At 38.3% G+C, this 20,324-nt stretch overlaps 1 long non-coding RNA gene across 1 annotated transcript; it reads right to left on the minus strand.

Moving 5' to 3' along the window:
* Window positions 1–10,180: 10,180 nt before the first annotated feature.
* Window positions 10,181–17,819, minus strand: LOC106724393. Its single transcript, XR_001360174.1, has 3 exons — window positions 17,787–17,819; window positions 12,378–12,419; window positions 10,181–10,218 (listed from the first exon to the last, which is right to left on the minus strand). It is a non-coding gene; the product is annotated as an uncharacterized LOC106724393 (long non-coding RNA).
* Window positions 17,820–20,324: the final 2,505 nt, after the last annotated feature.

Here is a 20,324-nt window from a genome sequence, read left to right on the forward strand (position 1 = left end):
AGGCTATAGGCCTGTATTAAAAGGAAGGTGAGGCCCAATTTTCTTTTTCTTATATGGTATACCAACTATATGGTATTCAAGTTGTATGGTCTACAGAGTTGGTTTCTTATACCAACTATATGGTATTCTAGTTGTATGGTCTACAGAGTTGTGAAAGGATTGAACAATAAGAAAGAAAATAATGGTATTCAAGAAGTCAAGGAAGGGAAAATAGTTGTTATATTGAGAACAAGTATATTTTTAAAAAAATGCATGTTTATATGCAATTGCCATTTTGTAAATGGTTGAATATCATTAATTTCATATGGTTCAATCTAATAGCAAAGGGAAGGGAAATTGGAGAAAAATTATTTCTAAAACTAAAAGATATGTTCATTACTTGTTAATGCTTTGAAGGACTGAACAAAAATGAAGGCACCCTTCAGTCTCAGAATCAGCCAGAGGCTGTAGCATATTGGTTAAGATGTGAATTTCAAAGTCAGACTTCCTTTAATTGAATCCTGCTTATACAACTTACTGTGTAATCTTGGTCAAGTCACTTAACTTCTTCTGTCTCAGTTTCTTCACCTGTAAAAGTGGAAAATAAGGAGATCAGTCTTTGGGATCAAGTAGATCTAGGTTATCTTTGAGCAAATTGATTTACTTTTTCTAAGCATATTTTTTTTATCAGTAAAATGGACAAAAGATTATACCTAATTCATATGGGTATTGTGAAAAATAAAATTATTTATGTAAAATCCTCAACAGAGAAGTTATTAAGGGCTTAAAAAGTTGTAGTTATTACTATTAATAAATATTAACTACATTGACTGGAATATTAAAAATATATCTTCTTACAGTTTCCTAAAATTAACCAATTCAAAAAAGAGATTCAAATGTTTACTTTGCAAACTTGTCCTTGAATATTCTGTAATAGCCATCGCCTAGTTAATTTTTTAAGAAGTGAATTAGAATTATTTTTAAATCCACACAGGAACTCAGTTTTTATAATTTAAATGTATACTTTAAGTATTCATTTCCAAATGAATATTATATAAAAACATTAAAATATTACTTCATGTAGCATAAAATCATAGTTATAAAGTTCTATGTATCAAAAATATTTAAAAAGTGAAACAAAAATACTGTTTGGTGTTTTGGTAAACCAAGGCATATTTTGTTGATCTCTACAGTGAAGGAAAGGCAACAAAGGGTTGACAGAAGCCTAGTAAAGAGGATGCCATATACCTGAAGAGACAGCGCATGCTCCATTCCCCCTTCTTAATTCTCTCTATAGCTCTGACAGCACTGTTGTGTTTCATGGGCTTCAACTCCAAGGAGATATTTTTTTTTCACCTAGAATGTTCTTATAAGTGATATAATTTAAAAGGCAAGGAAGAAAGACCAAGAACATCTACTGAAATAGTCCCAGGAAATTTGGGAGACAAGCAGATAGAATATGAACAATAAAAGATCAGCTCAGATTGAGTCTTCAAATAATTATGAGAGGTGTTTGTTAAAAAAGACACTCCTAGGGATTCATATATTCAAAGAGAAAAAGAATGAATTCAAAGGTAATGTCATGGCGATGCATATGATTGATGAAAAGGACAGCATTAATGGTTATAGGAAATGTGCTTTTATATAACTTAAAAAGGTAGAATAAATACACAACCTCAAAATACGTCATTGACCAGGAATGTATTCTCCCCTGAGGCGCAAGAGCTTTAAAGCCACATAAAATATTTCATTGTCTTGTGATTCATAATGCTGGCACATCTTACATCATATTCAATTAAAGAACAGTGCTTGTTTCTCTACATCGGCTTCCCACAGAGAAATGAGGGACACAAGGCAAGTAGCATTGTCAGAAGTAGAATCTTGGTTGGAATCCCCATACCTCACTTTAAAGTGTCTGCTTCCAATATTACGATGTGCTCATATATTTTTCAATACTTATCAGCCGGCAACAGTTTAGTTTGGGTTTAAACAAAGCAGATGGTGCCTGGAGGTCCTTTTTACATGCATTTGCTTTGACTCTGAAAGGAATGAGTCAGTATGGCAGAGTAGTTCAAGTTTAGTATTCGGTTTCACAAAGATCCAGTTCAAACACTTTATTTCAAGTTTCTAAGTCTCACTTTCCTCAATTGTAGAATAAAGAGTTATAATAATGCTCACTGCATTTGGTTGTAAAGAGCCTTAATCACATATAAACCAACCAACACAGAGTCTGGTACATGGTAAAAGCTAAGGTACTATAATTATTCTTTAGCTTTTTATTAGATAATGTTTGAAGAATTATAGGACTTATATGATGGCATTTACTTATTATGATGGGAATTCAAGTCAAGTCCTTCTTGCTTCATGAAGTATCCTTAAGCTATAACAATCTCTTCTGCGTTTGACATTAATTGTACACTTGGAGATATCTTTATTATAATTTGCTATGGTATGGTAGAGATTATTGCCTCAAAGTGTGAGATGAAATGATCATAAATGAGACTTCTGGGAAGAAGGACTAATTATATTTTTTCCTACTTCTCCCATTAAATATAATGTAAAATGTGCCCATTACCCATAAAACAAACATAAATAGACTCTGAAATGTGGAGAGAAAAAGACAGACCACCTGGGGACATTATGATGGTGAATTCCCTGGGTTTTCTTCTTGCCTTATATATCCTGGAATGGGTGTTGGAAAAGCTGTTGACATAGAAATACTAATAGGTACATACAAAAACAAGCAAGCAAACAAATAAACAACCCCAGGTTTATCTAACCGAAGGGCCAAGAAAGGGCAGCCTAGCAAGATAGAAAACGTTGAGACAATAACCACTCTACTCCAGCCAAACACCACAGTAAAAAACTCTCCTCACCCCCACCCACATCAGGTAAGGCCAAATGGGGAGCCTGGACTTCCATCCTCTCCAGGCTGCAGTGAAGATACCAATGTTCCAACAATGGGGTGTTGGAGAAGACCAAGGTGGGAAACTGGAACTTTCACCCCCGTTAGGCAGTGATGAGCTCTCACTCCATACTGCCCAATGACAGTATAAACCATCTGGGGACACCCCTTCCTGGCACTCATGCACATTCCTTCCTACTTCCCATTGTGGTGGTGCCAGGGGAGGCCTTGTGGGAAGGTAGGACTTTCACCACTGCCCAGTGGTAATGGTTACAAGGCCATTCTGCCCACCCCTCCTTGCTGTGACAGAAGTCACAAGGAGAGCAGTACCGAGGCACTCCTACCTCTCCCAGCCAAGGAGATAGCAGTGGAGGCCTAGCAGGAAGCTAGAACTCACACCCACACCCAGCAGTAATAAGAGCCCCCACCCGAGCTGCCAATAAAGGCTGAGTCTTGATCCTCTACTTCACCCGGAAATAATAAGGCAGCATTCTCATTCATCTCTTCCCCTACTGAAGTGGTGTCAGAGGAAGCGAGCTAAACAGAAGGTTTAAATAAGATTCAGAGTGTCATAACATAATACCCATAATGTCCCCATTTCAACGGAAATTCAGTCACCGTACCAAGAACCAGGAAAATCTCAAACTGAATGAAAACAAAATAGGTACCAACTACTAGAAAAACTAGCACCAATTACACATAAGTTTTTATCTCCTCCTGAAAATACTTCCTCATTCATTCTATGAAGCTATTATTACTCTGATGCCCAAACTAGACAAAGGCAGTTAAAAAAACAAATAAAAAACCCCACAAGCCAATATCCTTCATAAATGTAGATGCAAAGATCCTTAACAAATATTACCAAATAAAATTCAGACATCCATATGCATCCATATTTACATATATAATACACATACATAAAATTATACATACTTGGTGTAATATTTAAAAATTAATCAATGTAATTCCCCATTAATATACTAACAATAAAGTCGCATGATTATACCAAGTAATGCACAAAAAACATTTGACAAAATTCAGCACATGATAAAAATGTTTAGCTTGACCAGTGTGGCTGATTGGTTGAGCATCAACCCATGAACCAAAGGTCACAGGTTCCATTCCCGGTCAGGGCACATTCCCAGTTTGCAGCTCAATCCCTAGTATGAGACATGCAGGAGGTAACCATTTGTTTCTCTCTCATCGATGTTTCTATCTCTCTATCCCTCTTCCTTCCTCTCTCTCTAAAATCAATAAAAAACATTTAAAAAATGTTTACAAAAATAGGAATAGAGAACCTCCCCAATTTGATCAAGAGCTTCCATAAAAAACCTACAGGTAACATTATACTCAATGGTGGATGATTATGCTTTTCATTTAAGATCAAGAACAAGAAAAGAATGTCTCGCCCTAACCGGTTTGGCTCAGTGGATAGAGCGTCGGCCTGCGAACTGAAAGGTCCCAGGTTCAATTCCAGTCAAGGGCATGTACCTTGGTTGTGGGCCCATCCCCAGTAGGGGGTGTGCAGGAAGCAGCTGATCGATGTTTCTCTCTCATCAATGTTTCTAACTCTCTATCCCCCTCCCTTCCTCTCTGTAAAAAATCAATAAAATATATTAAAAAAAAAAAGAATGTCTCCTCTTACCACTCTTATTCACCATAGTGCTAAAGTTCTAGCCAGTGCAATAAAGGGCAGAGAAAGGTATATAAATCAAGAGGGAAGAAATAAAAACTGTCCTTATTTACAGTCTGCATAGAAAATCCCAAGAGATCTACAAAAAACCTCCTACAACTAATAAGAGAGTTCATTAAGGCCACAGGATACAAAATGAGCATATTAAAACCAATTATGTTTCTATATACTAACAATTACTAGTAATATGTTGACACCAACATTAAAAACATAATACCATTTACAATCACTCCAAACATTAAAATACTTAGGTATAAATATCAAAAAAACAGGATGCCTGTACTGAAAATCACAAAACACTAGTAAAAGAAATAAAAGGAGGTCTAAATAAATGGAGAGATATACGATGTTCGTTGATTGGAAGATTCAACATAGTAAAGATGTCCATTTTTCCTGATTTGATATCTAAATTTAATGCAATTTCTATCAAAATCCCAGCATGATTTTTGTAGCTATAAACAAGATCATTCTAAAATTTATATGAAAAATCAAAGAAAGGAGAAGAGTTAAAGCAATTTCGAAAAAGAAGAATGAAGTGGGAGGAATCAATCTACCCAATTTCATGATTTTTATATACTTCACTAGAGGCCCTGTGCATAAAATTCATGAACCGGGGGAGGGGGGATCCCTCAGCCAGGCCTTTGCCCTCTCGCAGTCGGGGACTCCTTGGGGGATGTCCGCCTGCTGGCTTAGGCCCGATCCCCAGCAGTCAGACATCCCTTCCGCAGTCCGGGACCCCTCGCTCCTTACTGTGGGAGAGGCTCCTGCCACCGCTGCTGCACTCGCCAGCTGTGAGCCCTGCTTCTGGCTGAGCGGCGCTCCCCCTGTGGGAGTGCACTGACCACCAGGGGGCAGCTCCTGTGTTGAGCATCTGCCCCCTGGTGGTCAGTGTGCATCATAGTGACTGGTCATTCTGGTCGTTCTACCATAATGGTAGCTTAGGTTTTTATTATATAGATTAATCAAAACAGTGTGTTATCAGTGGAGAGATAGACACATTAACCAGTGGAATATAATAGAGAGCCAGAAAATAGATCCATATAAATATGCCTACCTGATTTTTTGACAAAGTTACAAATGCAATTCAGTGAAATAAAAATTGCCTTAAAAAAAAAGTGCTACTAAAAAGAAAAAAAAGGTACTAGAGCAATTGGAGCAAATGCATTAAAAAAAACAACAGAATTTCACCTGGTAGACATGGCTCAGTGGCTGAGCGTTGATCTATGAACCAGGAGGTCACGGTTCAATCCAGTTAGGGCACATGTCAGTCCCTAGGGTGAGGCATGCAAGAGGTGCCAACCCATGATTCTCTCCCGTCATTGATGTTTCTATCTCTCTCTCTCCCTCTCCCTTCTTCTCTGAAATCAATAAAATATATTTTTTTAAAAAACCCAACAGAATTTCAACCTAAACCTCAGAACTTATCCAAAAATTATCTCAAAATAGATCAACTACATAAATGTAAATTTAAAAATTATAAAATTTCAGAAAAGCTCACAGTAAAAAAAATCTTTGAAATCTAGAGATAGACAGAGTTCTTAGACTTGACCCAAAAACAAGATCCATAAAAAAAAATGATTAAAATGAAAAACTTATGCTTTGTGAAAGATCCTGTTAAGAGGATGAAAAGACAGACTAGTGTTTAAATACATAAAGAACTCTCAACAGTACAAAACAAAAAAAGCCAATTAGAAAATGAACAAAAGACATAGACATTTCACCAAAAAGAACATACAGATAGCAAATAAGCACATGAAAAGATGTTTAACATTATTAGCATTTGGAAAATACGAATTAAAACCACAATGACGTATCATTACACACCTATCAGAATGGCTAAAATTTAAAAAAGTAGTGAAAACACTACATTGCTGGTGGAAATGTAAATTAGTATACCTGTTCTGGAAATTATTTAGCAGTTCCTTAAAAAATTAAACATGGCCCTAGCTGGTTTGGTTCAGTGCATGGGGCCTGCAGACTGAAGGGTCCCAGGTTTTATTCCGACCAAGGGCACATGTCTGGGTTGCGGGCTCAATTCCCAGTAGGGGGCATGCAGGAGGCAGCCGATCAATGATTCTGTCTCATCATTGATGTTTCTATCTCTCTCTCCCTCTCCCTTTCTCTCTGACATCAATAAAAATATATTAAAAAAACAAACTAACTAACTAACTAAACATGCAATTACATAATGACTCAGCAATCTCACTCCTGAGCATCTATCCTGGAAAAATAAAAACTTATGTTTACATGAAAACCTATACACAAATGCTATAGTAGCTTTATGCATAAGAACAAAAACCTAAAAACAACCCAGATACTCTTCCTGGATGAATGGTTAAATATCTGCGGTACATCATATCATGGAGTGCTCTTCAATAAAATGGAATGAATGTTTGATACATGGAACAATCTGGATAAATCTATAGAGAATAATGACGAGTGAGAATGTAAATCCTGAAAAGGCTACATACTATATGATTCTGTTTATATCATATTCTTGAAATGACAAAATTAAAGAACTGGAGAACAAATTAGTGGTTCCTAGGGTGGGGATACTAAGCAGGGAGTGGGGGCAGGAGGGAGGCAGGTGTAGCTTTGAAAGTACAACACAGGGATTCCTGGGGTGGTGGAATTGCTCTGGATTGTCTTAATGCCAATATCCTGGTTGTGATATGGTGCCATAATTTTGCAAATGTTACCATTGGGGGAAACGGGGTAAATGGTACATGGAATTACTCTGTGTTATTTTTCACAACTGCATGTGAATATATACTTTTTTCAAAAAAAAGTTTAAATATATTTCCCCCAAAAAAAGTTTAATTACAAAAAAAAACAACAACACAAATAAAAACAATCAAACAAAAAATACCCCAGAAGTTCTGGATTCTGATCCTATATCCAGATGAACTTTAAAAAGACAGTAATTACTCAGCCTCCGTTTACTCATTTGTAAAAGAGTAAATAAACTGTGTACTGTATCCTGGAATTGGGCAAGTAAAGAGAAAATGTTTAAGAATTTGCACATAGCTACATACTTGGAATCAGACTTCTGGAACAGAAGGGACCATACTAATTTTCTATTTCATTGCTCTCCAGATTATTATTTTCTGGGCCATGGAAACCATGGATTGGACATTGTAGAGAGTGATGGGAAGTAGAGTAGAAAGCGTGTTCATATATCCTTCTCCTTCTAACATTCCACCCCATTCAGTCAGCCTTGCTTTCATTTGTTTTCTATACTAGAATTCTCAGGGATTTTGTAGGAAAAAAAAGTGGTTTCTTTTTCTTCCCTATTTCACTGACTAGGAAATTGGCAACCAGAAAGGTTTAGTGACTTACTCAAAATGCGAAGATCGTTGGCGGTGGAACTATAAACAGAACCAGCACTACTGACTCTAAGTCCATTGTTTTTTCACTAAATCATGGTGCCTTGTTATTTTGATTGAATTCTCAGTATTTTTGTCAACAATGCAAGTAGCTTCTTAAACAGCTAGTAATTTGCTAAAGTAATAACATTTATTGTTGTCTAGAGCCATAACTTTATATACCATTTTCCTTAAACAGATGGGTCGAAATTGTAGACCTGTTGATAGTGGTGGCATTGGATATTGTTTATAGGTGGAAAGCATTCAAGGAGTGTCTTACACATCATTCAGAGTACATATTTGGTAAAAGCTTGTTAGTGCCACCTAGTGGTTCAAGTGATAAAGCACTAATTCAGAAGACATTTTAGATTCCCCCTTTTGTTAAGGCTATTTCAATTACTATACTAATAAAAAACTTTCTTCTCTGATAGAGCAAATTAATTACATGAGTTATTTTCAAGCCCAAGTTACTTAATAGTTGTAATTAATTTTAAATCAAAATAGTGAATCTTTACTTAATCCAGATCCTTAGGATTTTCGTAAAAAAAACCTAATAGACAGGTTACTCTAGGGACTTAAAAGTCTTAACTCATTCTTAAAAAATAAAATCTGCAATCCATATTTTTTATTAAATCAAGTGTTACTCTGAGTGAAAAAAGTATCTCATGATCATGTTAAAAACTCATGTCACAGGGCTGCAATTAGAATTAAGTGTTCAACTAAACCACTAAAAGGGTTTTTAACTCTGAAGTTTTCTAATGAACATACATTTCTTTCAATGAAAACCTATACTTAATGGATATAATCCTTCTAACATCAAAGCAATTATTTGAGCAGACCAAACCCATCTCAACAACTACTGAATCCTTACAACAATTAATTACTTCAATATTCTTATCATATAACAATTTTCTTTCTTTTATGAGAGGTCATAAAAGGAGTGAATCATAAAATCATTTATTTGCTCAAGGTGTTATTAACTTTAGAAACTGCTGGTCTTCTGGGATGGCCCACATATCAAGGCTATTTTCAGAACAATTATGACAATGGTGACTAAATACTTAAGTACACAAAAAATATCTGGTAGACAAGGATAAGGGAAGTTGTTAACAAGTCTGTGGAGGGAACAAATCCAAGAACATAGGCTACAAAAGCAGCCATTGAGAGGAATGGAACCAGGGACAGGAAGAGAAGAGAAAAAGATAATAGGAACAAAGGTGAGGTATCATCTGGAAAAAAAAAAAAAAAGTCTGAGACAATGCTTGAGAGGGCTGAAAAAGTTTAACAGGAGAAATTTGGAAAACAAATTTAAGTGCCCATTTAAAAGTTTCAACCTGTGCAAATTATACTTTCCATTGTACAAGATTTATTTTAATAATTGAATACCTTATTAATTATTTATTTTACTCCTCACTTGAAGATATTTTTCCATTGATTTTTAGAGAGAGTGGAAGAGAGGGAAAGACAGAGAGAAATATTGATGTGGGAGAAACACATAGATTGGTTGCCTTCTGCACAAGCCCCGACCAGGGTTGGGAAGGAACCTGCAACCGAGGTATGTGCCCTTGACTGGAATCGAACCTGGGACCCTTTGGTGTGCAGGCCGACACTTTATCCACTGAGCTAAAATAACTGAATATTTTTAAAGCATTGACAAGATATATTTTCACACTACCAATTAAAAAAATTGTTAAGAAAATGTGAAGCAAATGTAGCCCACTTCCAAATGCTAGGGTCAGAGATGAAGTTTATGAGTAGCACTCATTAGTATGTCAGGCAATATTAAGTTCTTTATGTAAGTTATCAACTGACTAATTGAAGTTATTTCCTGCTTTAAAAAAAATCTGAACATTCTTGGAATACCCTCAGGTTTTTCCAGTTAAACGGTTTAGACTGAATGTTGATGTTGAAGACAAGTGGGAGCAAAATAGGTTTTGAAGGAAAAGTACATGAAGCCTTTTGTGGTTGACTTCTTGAAGTTACATGAAGTGGAATGGATGTGGAGTCAGATTGTTTAGATCCTGGCTTCATTGCTTATGTATGCCCTGAGCTCATGACTTCAGTTTCTCCCTCTGTAAACTGGGAATTATTCTGCCTCTTATGGTCATTGTGAGGATTCAATCATATAAATATATTGTAGCACTCGGTAGGTGATCAAGAAATGTTCATTTCTTTTTTTCTTGGAGACTAAACATACCAGACAATATTAGTAAAGCAATCAGCAAAGCATTCAGCGTTCTTTCCCAGGGTCTTTTGGCTTCACTGGCAGCACAGATCTGTACCAGCAAAGAAATCATGAGCTGTTTTTAATAAGTTTCACATAAAATTCTTATGCCCTAAGAATGTATTATTACACATAATTGTAACAAGTAGATTTTGGATCTAGGGAGCTATATTTTTAAATCTAATAATTACAGAAACTCACTTGTTCTATATTAACTTGAGGTCGCTAATTTCTTAGTGTAGAGCCAACATGGAATTTTTTAAAGAATAAGGGAATAATAAGTATGTAGGCTACAAAAAGAACACTTCTATTTTTAGAACCAGTATCCACCAAATGGGAAATGTTGGTGGTGTCTAATGAGATTTTTGTACCAAGATTTGAGAAAATACTCTTGCTTCTATTAACATTTACAAAGATGTATAAATGAATACAGATGATGATTTTTAAGGATTTTATTTGAATCATTCCCCCTTCCAATTGTTGTAATGTACCCCGCGAATCACAGAAGGACGCCTGAAGAAGTCGAATTAGAGTCTCATTTATTGCAATCCGGGACTATGAGGGGGCATCTTGCTTTCCCAAATCTCATAGTAACAAGATGGTCGCAGCTCCAGGGTTATATAGGCAAAATATCACAAAGGTATTGATTACATCTCAAGGTTTGGAATGAGGAACCTGGTTTGCAAAAAAGCAGTTTACAGAAGCAGAAACAGCATGTTATCTAAATTCCAGTTTTGGGTCTAGAGCCCTCTGACCTTGGGATAACTGTGCTGTCCTTCCCAGGTAAAGGAAAATGTGCTTTCTAAGACCAGTATGACCACAACCCATGGGATATTCACATTACAATCAATAAGGCAAAGCATTCAGCGTTCTTTCCCAGGGTCCCTCCCTCCCTCCCTCCCTTCCTTCCTTCCTTCAAAAAAAATCCTTCCTTCCTTCCTTCCTTCCTTCCTTCCTTCCTTCCATTTTATTTTTAAATATATTTATTGATTTTTAGAGATAGGTGAAGGGAGAGAGATAGAAGAACATTGATTGGAGAGCAAAACATCAGATTGGCTGCCTCCTGCACATGCCCTACTGGGGGGATCCAGCCTGCAACCCAGGCATGTGCCCTGATGGGGAATTGAGCCAGCAGCCCTTCTGTGCAAAGAACAACACCCAACCAACTGAGCCAGTCTAGCCAGGGCGAGAGGCTCTTTTGTACCAAAAGTATAATTGGTGAGAGGATAGAGGGTGATGGTGGGTCCCAAGGTGAGGGGCTTGGTCTGCTGGGTGTACTTGTTGACACCCCACCCCCTCCGCCAGTGGGTCTGTGAGCTATAGGACTGGGTGGCACCGCAGTCTTGCTGGTGAGCAAAGGGGGAGAGACAGGGAGGCAGACTGGCCCATTTGGGCAGTGGTTATCTGCATCCCACTCAGCAGCCATTAACATAGACATACTCATTCTTAACTCAGTGGTTTACTGATGAACTGAGCAAAAGAAAAAAAAAAGATTGGCATATTGATAAAGGGCAAATTCAGCCCCTTTTTTAAAAATCTGGCAATATTTAAAGTAAAATTATAATGGAAATTTTAACTAAACTTTTAAAACATTGACTAATAATTATATGTAAGAAGTAGTCCTTAAGTATGCCTATTTATATAATTTTCCACTTGAAATCTTGTTTAACATTTCCCTTATGAAACCTCTAAACGTATTTTGTCTCTTTATTTTTTCCAACTAGATCATTTTAAAAATTAAAACCTCTCAATATTGTTCTTTGCTTTTCTGAATTGATATTATTCTCTTTATTGACATCTAATATTATTTTACTTAATTATTGAACCATTTATTCGTTCACTCAGTTTTAGGTGTATCTCACACTGTAGGGGTTTGGATTTGCCTGTGTGCCTTATTCATAATTCTAGCCAAGGCAGCAGGAGAAACACTTAGAAGTACATTTCTTTGACTATTCTGAGCAGCCATTGTAACTTGCCTTTAGGGTTACAATCTCAGGGGGAGAAGGGTGGAAGTGAGTTACCAAATGTTGCTCCCACCCCCCAGATCCAGATGTAAAGGAAAGAGGACAGGTGAGGGGTGAACTCCACAGTTACAACCACTGGCATGAGCAAGGAGGCTCTGAGGTGTGAGGATGGAGAGGGCCTTCTCACATCTGTGATTGCAAGTTACTAGCACTCCTTCTCCTCCACTCTTGCTCTGCATTCACTTACGCCTCTGTGACATCCTCGCTTCTTGCCCAAGAATTCTCAGATCTGACAAGGAGAGGCTACAAGATCAATTCCAACTCTGCCATTCTACGATGTTCACTAAATATTTTTATTTATTAATCTTGATAAATGACAACATGCTTCTTTAAGCATAGATATTACTGTATAATATTTTTGTTAGATTCAATGCATATCTCTTTTTTCTGTTACTGCACTAGTTTTACCTCCTAGCGTATCACACATATTTTGCATGCTTAAAATAGCCTCTAAAATGGATTCAATTTGTACGAAGTGTAAAGGGAAGAAATGACTCATTTCAGGGACTTCGACAAAAATAAGACTTGCTGCTGACATGGTCTGGTAGGAGGACTGACGAAACTCATGGCCTATATAGCTCCTGGGAGGTGCAGGGGGGAGAGTGGGGGAGAAAACCAGGCTTCACAAAGGGGGGCCTATTTTAGCCGAGTCTTGACAGCTGTGTAGGAAACAAGGTAGCTCATGGGCAAAAACATGGAAAGTCTGGGGTTTCTTCTGAGAGTGCAAATATATTACTGTGCATGGAGCTTAGCTGGGGCCTTAATCATTAAACCCTCAGAACAATGAGGTGCTTGGTTCTGGGCAGCATCAAACAAGTCTTAGGAACAAAGCCTGTGGCTTGTGGACCACAGAAACAGAGTTTTGGTCAAACTAAATATAACATCGGCCCAGAAAAGCAGAATGACCGCACTGTCCACATCCTTGAGAAGCTAGGCAGAACAACGCCATAGGTGACATCAGGACCAGATGCAATGATCACCTACCCCTGTCCTGGCCCCAACCCATCAGTAGAGACGGAGACCGTAACTCCCTTAGTCACCATGATTAATGATGGCCCCCTATATAACCCATCTCCTGATAGCATCTGAAAATTGAAATCTGCTTTCAAAATCTCTCCAAATTTCATCACTCTACAAATAAGTTTTTTTCCTTTTTCCATATCCATTTCCGATTTGCATCCAAAGGCATATATTTTAGTTGTATATGTATTTTTATTCCTTACTTTGTGTAATAGTAAGTTGAAAATATTAAAGAAAATATTCATGGTTCTTTCTGGCAAATTTAGTTATTCTTCTACTACATAAGATAATTCAACAGGTTTAAAACCCAGGCTTTTGGCAATGAATTGACAATAATTACCTTTGTATAATGATGGAGTTCCCTTGTTTCTTTACACTTCTCCACTCTTGCAAACCATCCTGCTCCCACCAAACAGCTGACCCAAGGATGACTCATGTTCTTCACACAAACACACCTTTAATTTATACATGTCCTACATCTGAAATGCCTCTTACTCCATTCAAACTCTTTCCATAAAAAATGTTTAATTTAAAAAATAAATGCCAAATTACAGGAAGTCTAATACACTTCCCCACTGGGATGCCTCTCACTCCATGCAAATTCTATCCATTAAAAACAGTTTAATTTTAAAAATATCGCTTTATAGAAAACTTGGAAAATATAAGAAGAAATATTACCTGTAAAACTACTCCCTTGTACAAAATGATATATTTTTGTCCATTTGGCCTAGCCTTTTCTAAAGCTAGTTTTTAAAATTGTGGAAAAAATACAGAGCTTTTCTTTCCAGTAATGGCAGAACAGTTTGGACTAAGTCTCCCACAAATAACAATTATGGATTCTGGGCACTCTCCCTCCTGGGAGCACAGCCACGCCTTCTGCCTCTCTCCCCTTCCCCATCTCCTTCCCTGCACCAGGCCGGGCTTCCTTGCCTCTCTCATTCTCCTAAGCTCTGGGGGTCCTTCTTTTGCCTTTGTAACTTGTTTCCTGAGCCCATTTCTTCTACCAATCACTTCTTCTACCTCCGTGAGTTTCTAAATAAACTTCCTCTTATTTAACAAACAAACAAACAAACAAACAAACAAATAAACAATTACAGACTCTGGACAAAATATAAGAAATAATTAGAGAATGACCAAAAGCAGGCATAAATTGGAGAGAACTCCGCCCTGGGAAAAAGGGAACTACACTTGGTGAGATCCATGTTTAAACAGATTTACTCCTGAGGGTGTTCCCCTGTGAGTGCAGTGGAGGGCAGCTAGAGCTTAAGCTGGATCTTGAAGCCCGAGGTGTCAGAGGACAGAGTTTGGGGCTGCTAGAACAACTGAAAACTGAGGGAAGATTTTGGAGATAAGAGCCATAGAGATGAGAGTCCCCAAATCTGTGTATAAACTTCCTTCAAATTCTTGGATGGCCTCTTAATTGTGCATGCATGGTCTCTGAAAGCCCAGGAAAGCAGCAACTAGAAAATGCTGAGGAGAAATTTTGGTTGTTGCCCACCAGGAAAGAGATAGAGTATGGGTTTTGAAACCTACCTATATTCTTAGTCCACTTGGCTGTCATAACAAACTAGTGACCCAGTGCACAGATTTGTGCACATTGAAAGGAAATAAATTAGAAGGTGGCTGGTGGGGCTGGACTGGGCAAGATGGGCTGGACACACCCTGGAGCCAACCTTCCAAGGTCCCTCCCCAGCTGGCTGCACCTGGGGCGGTGCAGTGAGCAGGGTCCCTCCAGCAGGTGGGTGTCCCTTGGACTGGTGGAATCACACGGCTCCATGAGGAATCGGGCTCCCTCCTCTCTGGTTATGGGGTGCATCCCCCGAGAACTGCCACTGCCAAGTCACCGCAGCTTGGCAGCTCCTGCGTTGAGCGTCTGCCCCCTGGTGGTCAGTGCGCATCATATCTACCAGTTCTGGAGGCTGGAAGTCCAAGATCAGGGTGCCAGCAGGGCCAGGGAGGGCCTTCTTCCAGGTCACAGACTTCTTGTTGTGTCCTTACATGGTGGAAGGATCTAGGGAGCTCTGTAGGATCTCTTTTATAAAAGCACTAATCCCATTCGTGAAAGCTCCACCCCATGACCTAATCACCTCCTAAGGCCCGTTCCTAATACTATAACATTGGGTGTTAGAAATAAATCATGTGAATTTTAGGGAGACACAAACATTCAGACCACAGTACCTACCAACTCAGAGGGGCTTGGTAAACACTTCAAAGAAAGTTTTCTTGGGGAGAGAGATATAGAAACATTGATGAGAGAGGAACATTGATCAGCTGCCCTTCTACAGGACCCCTACCTACTGAGGGTCGAGCCCGCAACCCAGGCATGTGCCCAGACCGGAATCTCTGGCTTATAGGTCAACCACTGAGCCACACTGGCTGGGCAACACTTCAAGTTTTCAATCAAAACTAGAGAGGGGCCATACCTTTAGAGTAAAAACTATTTTCCAGGACTAAAGTTTTGCTTAGAGGTTAAGAATAAACTGGAAATAGATCCATCATAAAAGTATATAAAGTAAGCTTACAGAAGTTCAGAGTCATCAGCTAGTAACTTAGCTGCCTGCTAGAATGGAAATCAGAACACTTCAGAGGAAAATGAATTCATGTTCATGGACAATTATTATCTACAATGTCGAGGATAAAATATATTAAACATGTAGAGAAACAGACAATGTGACTCAAGATCAAGAGAAAAAGTAGTTAATAGTAACAGACCCTGACATGACCCATATGTTAGAATTAGCAGGCAAGAACTTTAAAGCCGTTATAATTTTTTTCAAAGACTTGAAGGAAAAAAATAGTCATAGGCCTCAAAGGTGAGAAGACAGTTATGTTGATTTTTTAAAATTTAAGCTTGCAAGACACCTTGATTTTTAAGACACTTGCCTTCCCACACCTGCAAGTTTAGGCTTTTTGTCTTCCTAGCAAGCAAAGAAAAAGTGATGTTAAGGGGATTGGCTACCTCCCCTCCCATTCCCACCCTGAAGTGTATGGGACTGTTGTGAAATTGCTTGTCTCATATAAAAAAAAAATCCTTCTGGCTGGGCCGATGTGGCTTGAGTGTAGACCTATGAGCCAGGAGGACACGGTTCGATTCCTGGTCAGGGCACATGCCCTGGTTGCAGGTTCCATCCCTCCTGTGGGGCGTGCAGGAGGCAGTCGATTAATGATTCTCTCTCATCATTGATGTTTCTCTCTCTCTTCCTCTCTGAAATCAATAAAAAAATATTTTTAAAAAACCCTTCTGTTTTGATTTCCTAGTAAAATGGACTCAATTTGTCTGCATGTGCCCGTTTCCCCATCCAGGGTATATGTTCGATGATGGGACACATGAGCTTTTATTTTTATTTTTTTAAATTGTTTTATTGCTTGAAGTATTACAAAGAGTATTACATATGTCTCCTTTTTTTCCCGCATGAGCTTTTATTTTTAAACGATCACTGGTGTTACTCAAGGCTTGTTCTCTATATGACCACTTATCTATTAATGTAGGATACTGTACCTACGTTTTAGGTTATCACAAGGGATTTTATTTTTGAATTCTCTATTTCTCTTCAGAAGATTAACAACTGATGCTAGAATGCAGTATGTCTCAAAACATGGCCCCTGGACCAGCAGTATCAGAATCACCTGGGAAGGTGATAGAAATGCAAATTCACTGGTCCCACCCCAGATCCTAAATACTGAATTAGAAATAGGAGTGAGGCCCAACTATGTCTGAACAAGCTCTCTAGGGCAGTGGTTCTCAACCTTCTGGCCCTTTAAATACAGTTCCTCATGTTGTGACCCAACCATAAAATTATTTTCGTTGCTACTTCATAACTGTAATGTTGCTACTGTTATGAATCATAATGTAAATATCTGATACGCAGGATGGTCTTAGGCGACCCCTGTGAAAGGGTCATTCGACCGCCAAAGGGGTCGAGACCCACAGGTTGAGAACCGCTGCTCTAGGGAATTCAAGTTTGAGAACCACTGTTTTAGAGGAATGATAAAGCTAAAAATCAATTAAAAATTTCCTGGGACATTGCTAGGACAAGAAAAATGGTGAATACTACACACTTGGATTATAGTACTCTGATCCCTCTTGGAACAACATCATGACACTTACGGAAGCACATCTTTTATTCCAGATTTTGCTTTTGAAAGCAGAAATAAGAAACCAGCGTCTGAACAGAAATACTACAAAAAAAGTAGAGACATGGGAAAACAATGTATATTACATGTATAGATCATTGGTAAAATCCATGAGAAAAATCATTTCCTGAGAATTGATCTAAAATGTTCATTTTGTCCCATGAACTGATGTGTTTGATATAATGATGACTCTAATAGTCCATTTTTCCATTTCTAACTTGGTGTCAGGAGTCTTTGCAAAAGTTTTACATTTGATTAAATGCTTCCCCTTATGAAACTCAACCTAGGTTTCCTAGTACAGTTATTCTCAATTTATAATATGATTCTTATCTCTTATAAAAATAATTTTATAATTTAGCCCTGGCCAGTTGTAGCTCAGTTGGTTGGGCACCATCCCGAGCAACAAGAGGTTGTCAGTTTCATTCCTTGTCAGGGCACATACCCAGGTTGCGAGCTCAATCCCTGGTTGGGGGTGTGCAGGAGCCAGCAGATCGGTATATTGCTCTCACATGGATGCTTCTCCCTCTTCCTTCTTCTCCTTCTAAAAATCAATTAAAAATTTCTATAAAAATTTTACAATTTATAGGTAAAAGTAGTAAAGTTCTTGAAGGATCAAGTCTATCACTACCAAGAAAGTGCAGTGCACAGCTGTGGCCAATAAATGTCTAAACCAGGTCCCTCATCTAGCTCCTTGGTGCCCCTCTCTCCCACTACTCTTCTTGCTCACTTGTCTATAACCACATCAGCCTTACTGTCTGTCAAACACTTGAGAACATGTGCACCTCTTGGCTTTTGCTTTTGTTGCTCCCTCTGGTTGGAAATTCTCTTTTCCCAGGTGTCTGCAGTTTTTGTTCTCCCCTTTCAGTTTTGGCTCAAATGTTACTCTCTCAGCGAGGCCTTCTCTGACTAGCTCTCTCCTCAGTCCTGAAATCGCTCATCCTTCTCTATTCTTTCCATATTATCTTCTAAATTAGGGCACTTGCTTATTTTCAATCTTTCCCCTCGTTGAATGTAACCTTCACAAAGCGGGGACTTAATTTTGCCTGTTTTGCTTCAGGGTTTATCGCCACCACAGAGGCAAATGTCAGGCATGTACATGCTAACAAGAACTTATTGAATCACAGAGACAAGTTTGCAGGAATCAGAACATTTATATTTAACTCTCGAATTCGTGCATGGGTGGGGTCCGGCCGCCTGCCCCGATGGGGGGCTGATTGGGCTGGGCCTGCAGGGGAGAAGGGCCACGCATGGGCAGCTGGCCGGCCGATCCCGCTCCCTATGTGCAGGGGGGGTGGGGAGGGTAAGAGCTTATTGTAGAATAAAATAAAGGAAATAGCTTAAAAATATTAAAACCAGAAAACAAAGCTATGCATAGGGTCTGATACACAGACAATACTAAAATTTAGCTCCCTTCCTCCCTGGTTTTCCGTACTACTGGTCACAGTAAAGCAAGTACGGACACCAGAGTTGCAGTCTAGCATGGAGTAAGAATGAGATGGTAGGACTCTAATTTTAAACAAAGGAATAGATGAGACTATAAAACTCTTATGCAGATCATTATGTAACAAGATTAGTGTAATGTGGAGGCTGATAAATGGTCCAGATGACCTCATGATATTGAGTACTATGTAAATTTTAAAAGCATCCAAATTAGTGATAATCCTGACATTCCAACAACTATAAATTTTAATGGAAACAAGGACTATTGAGAGCAGCAATTAACAACAAATATTTTCTATGGCAAATGCATTTGTATGTTACACCTATAAACTCCTTGCCACTCTCCCCTATTTTTCTCTGCTAACAACAATTGGAGCTATAAATAGATTAGATTCACATAAGTAGTCAGTGTTCCTGGTACCCATCAGATGTGACATGGTTACAGAGGTGTACTTTTTCCTACTTTCCAATGATTGAAGGAAGTTCTCCAAAATCTACCTTGATCTTTTCCCCTTACTGGTCCCAGAGTTAAAAAATTAGGCATTTATGGTAACTATGTAAATTATTCCAAAATTTTGCTTTAAAATATTCTAAGACAAGCATGTCAAACTCGTGGCCCATGGGCTGCATGCGGCCCACAAGGAATATTTTTGCAGCCCAGCCAATAAAACGATATGCAAGAAACATTTTAATAAAAATTTCATAACTTAATTTTTATAATATCCTGTTACACATAATTATTAATAACAAACTACAATGTTTGCTAATGACTGATTACTATAATCGTGTTGCATTCATTTCCCTTACGCACCTTATGCACAGGCGCACCATTTCTCTCCACTAATACTAGCAGTGAGTATTTTAGCAGCCGATAGCCACGTCATGAACTTTGTACTGACTTGTTTGGTATTCGCAACAGGAAATATTTCGCTTTTGGAGAACAAGAAATAGGTTTATTTGCATTACACTTATTAATTTGTGCAGTTATCCAGTGTCTGGTAAGTTAATGTTCAAGAAAAAATATTAATTTTTATTAAAATGTTCTATTATTTTATGTTAACGATTACTCATTTATTTCAGCCCTCTGTATTCAGCATGTCTCTATCAAAATAAACCTGTTTCTATGAAAATTGAAGATTTTGTTTTTTTTGCGGCCCACATAAACTTAAACTTTGTTTATTTGGCCTGTGCTAGCTTTTGAGTTTGACATGCTTGTTCTAAGACAAAACAATACTATTAACACTTTCTTTTAATTAATCCTTACCCAAGGATATGTTTTTCATTGATTCTAGAGCGAGAGGAAGGGAGGGAGAAAGAAAAATGTTGATGTGAGAAACATCGATAGGTTGTCTCCCACATGTGCCCTGGGGACCAAACCCAGAACCTGGGTATGTGCTCTTACCAGGAATCGAACCTGCAACCCTCCCATGCACAGACAACACTGCAACCACTGGGCCATACCAGCCAGGGCAATACTATTACATTTTTTAATACCACAAGGTTGTTTGGAATTACTAGTTACCAGCTAGTAAAGCTGAGA

The sequence above is a fragment of the Myotis brandtii genome, unplaced genomic scaffold (assembly GCF_000412655.1).
Source record: "Myotis brandtii unplaced genomic scaffold, ASM41265v1 scaffold82, whole genome shotgun sequence".
NCBI classification, from domain to species: Eukaryota; Metazoa; Chordata; class Mammalia; order Chiroptera; family Vespertilionidae; genus Myotis; species Myotis brandtii.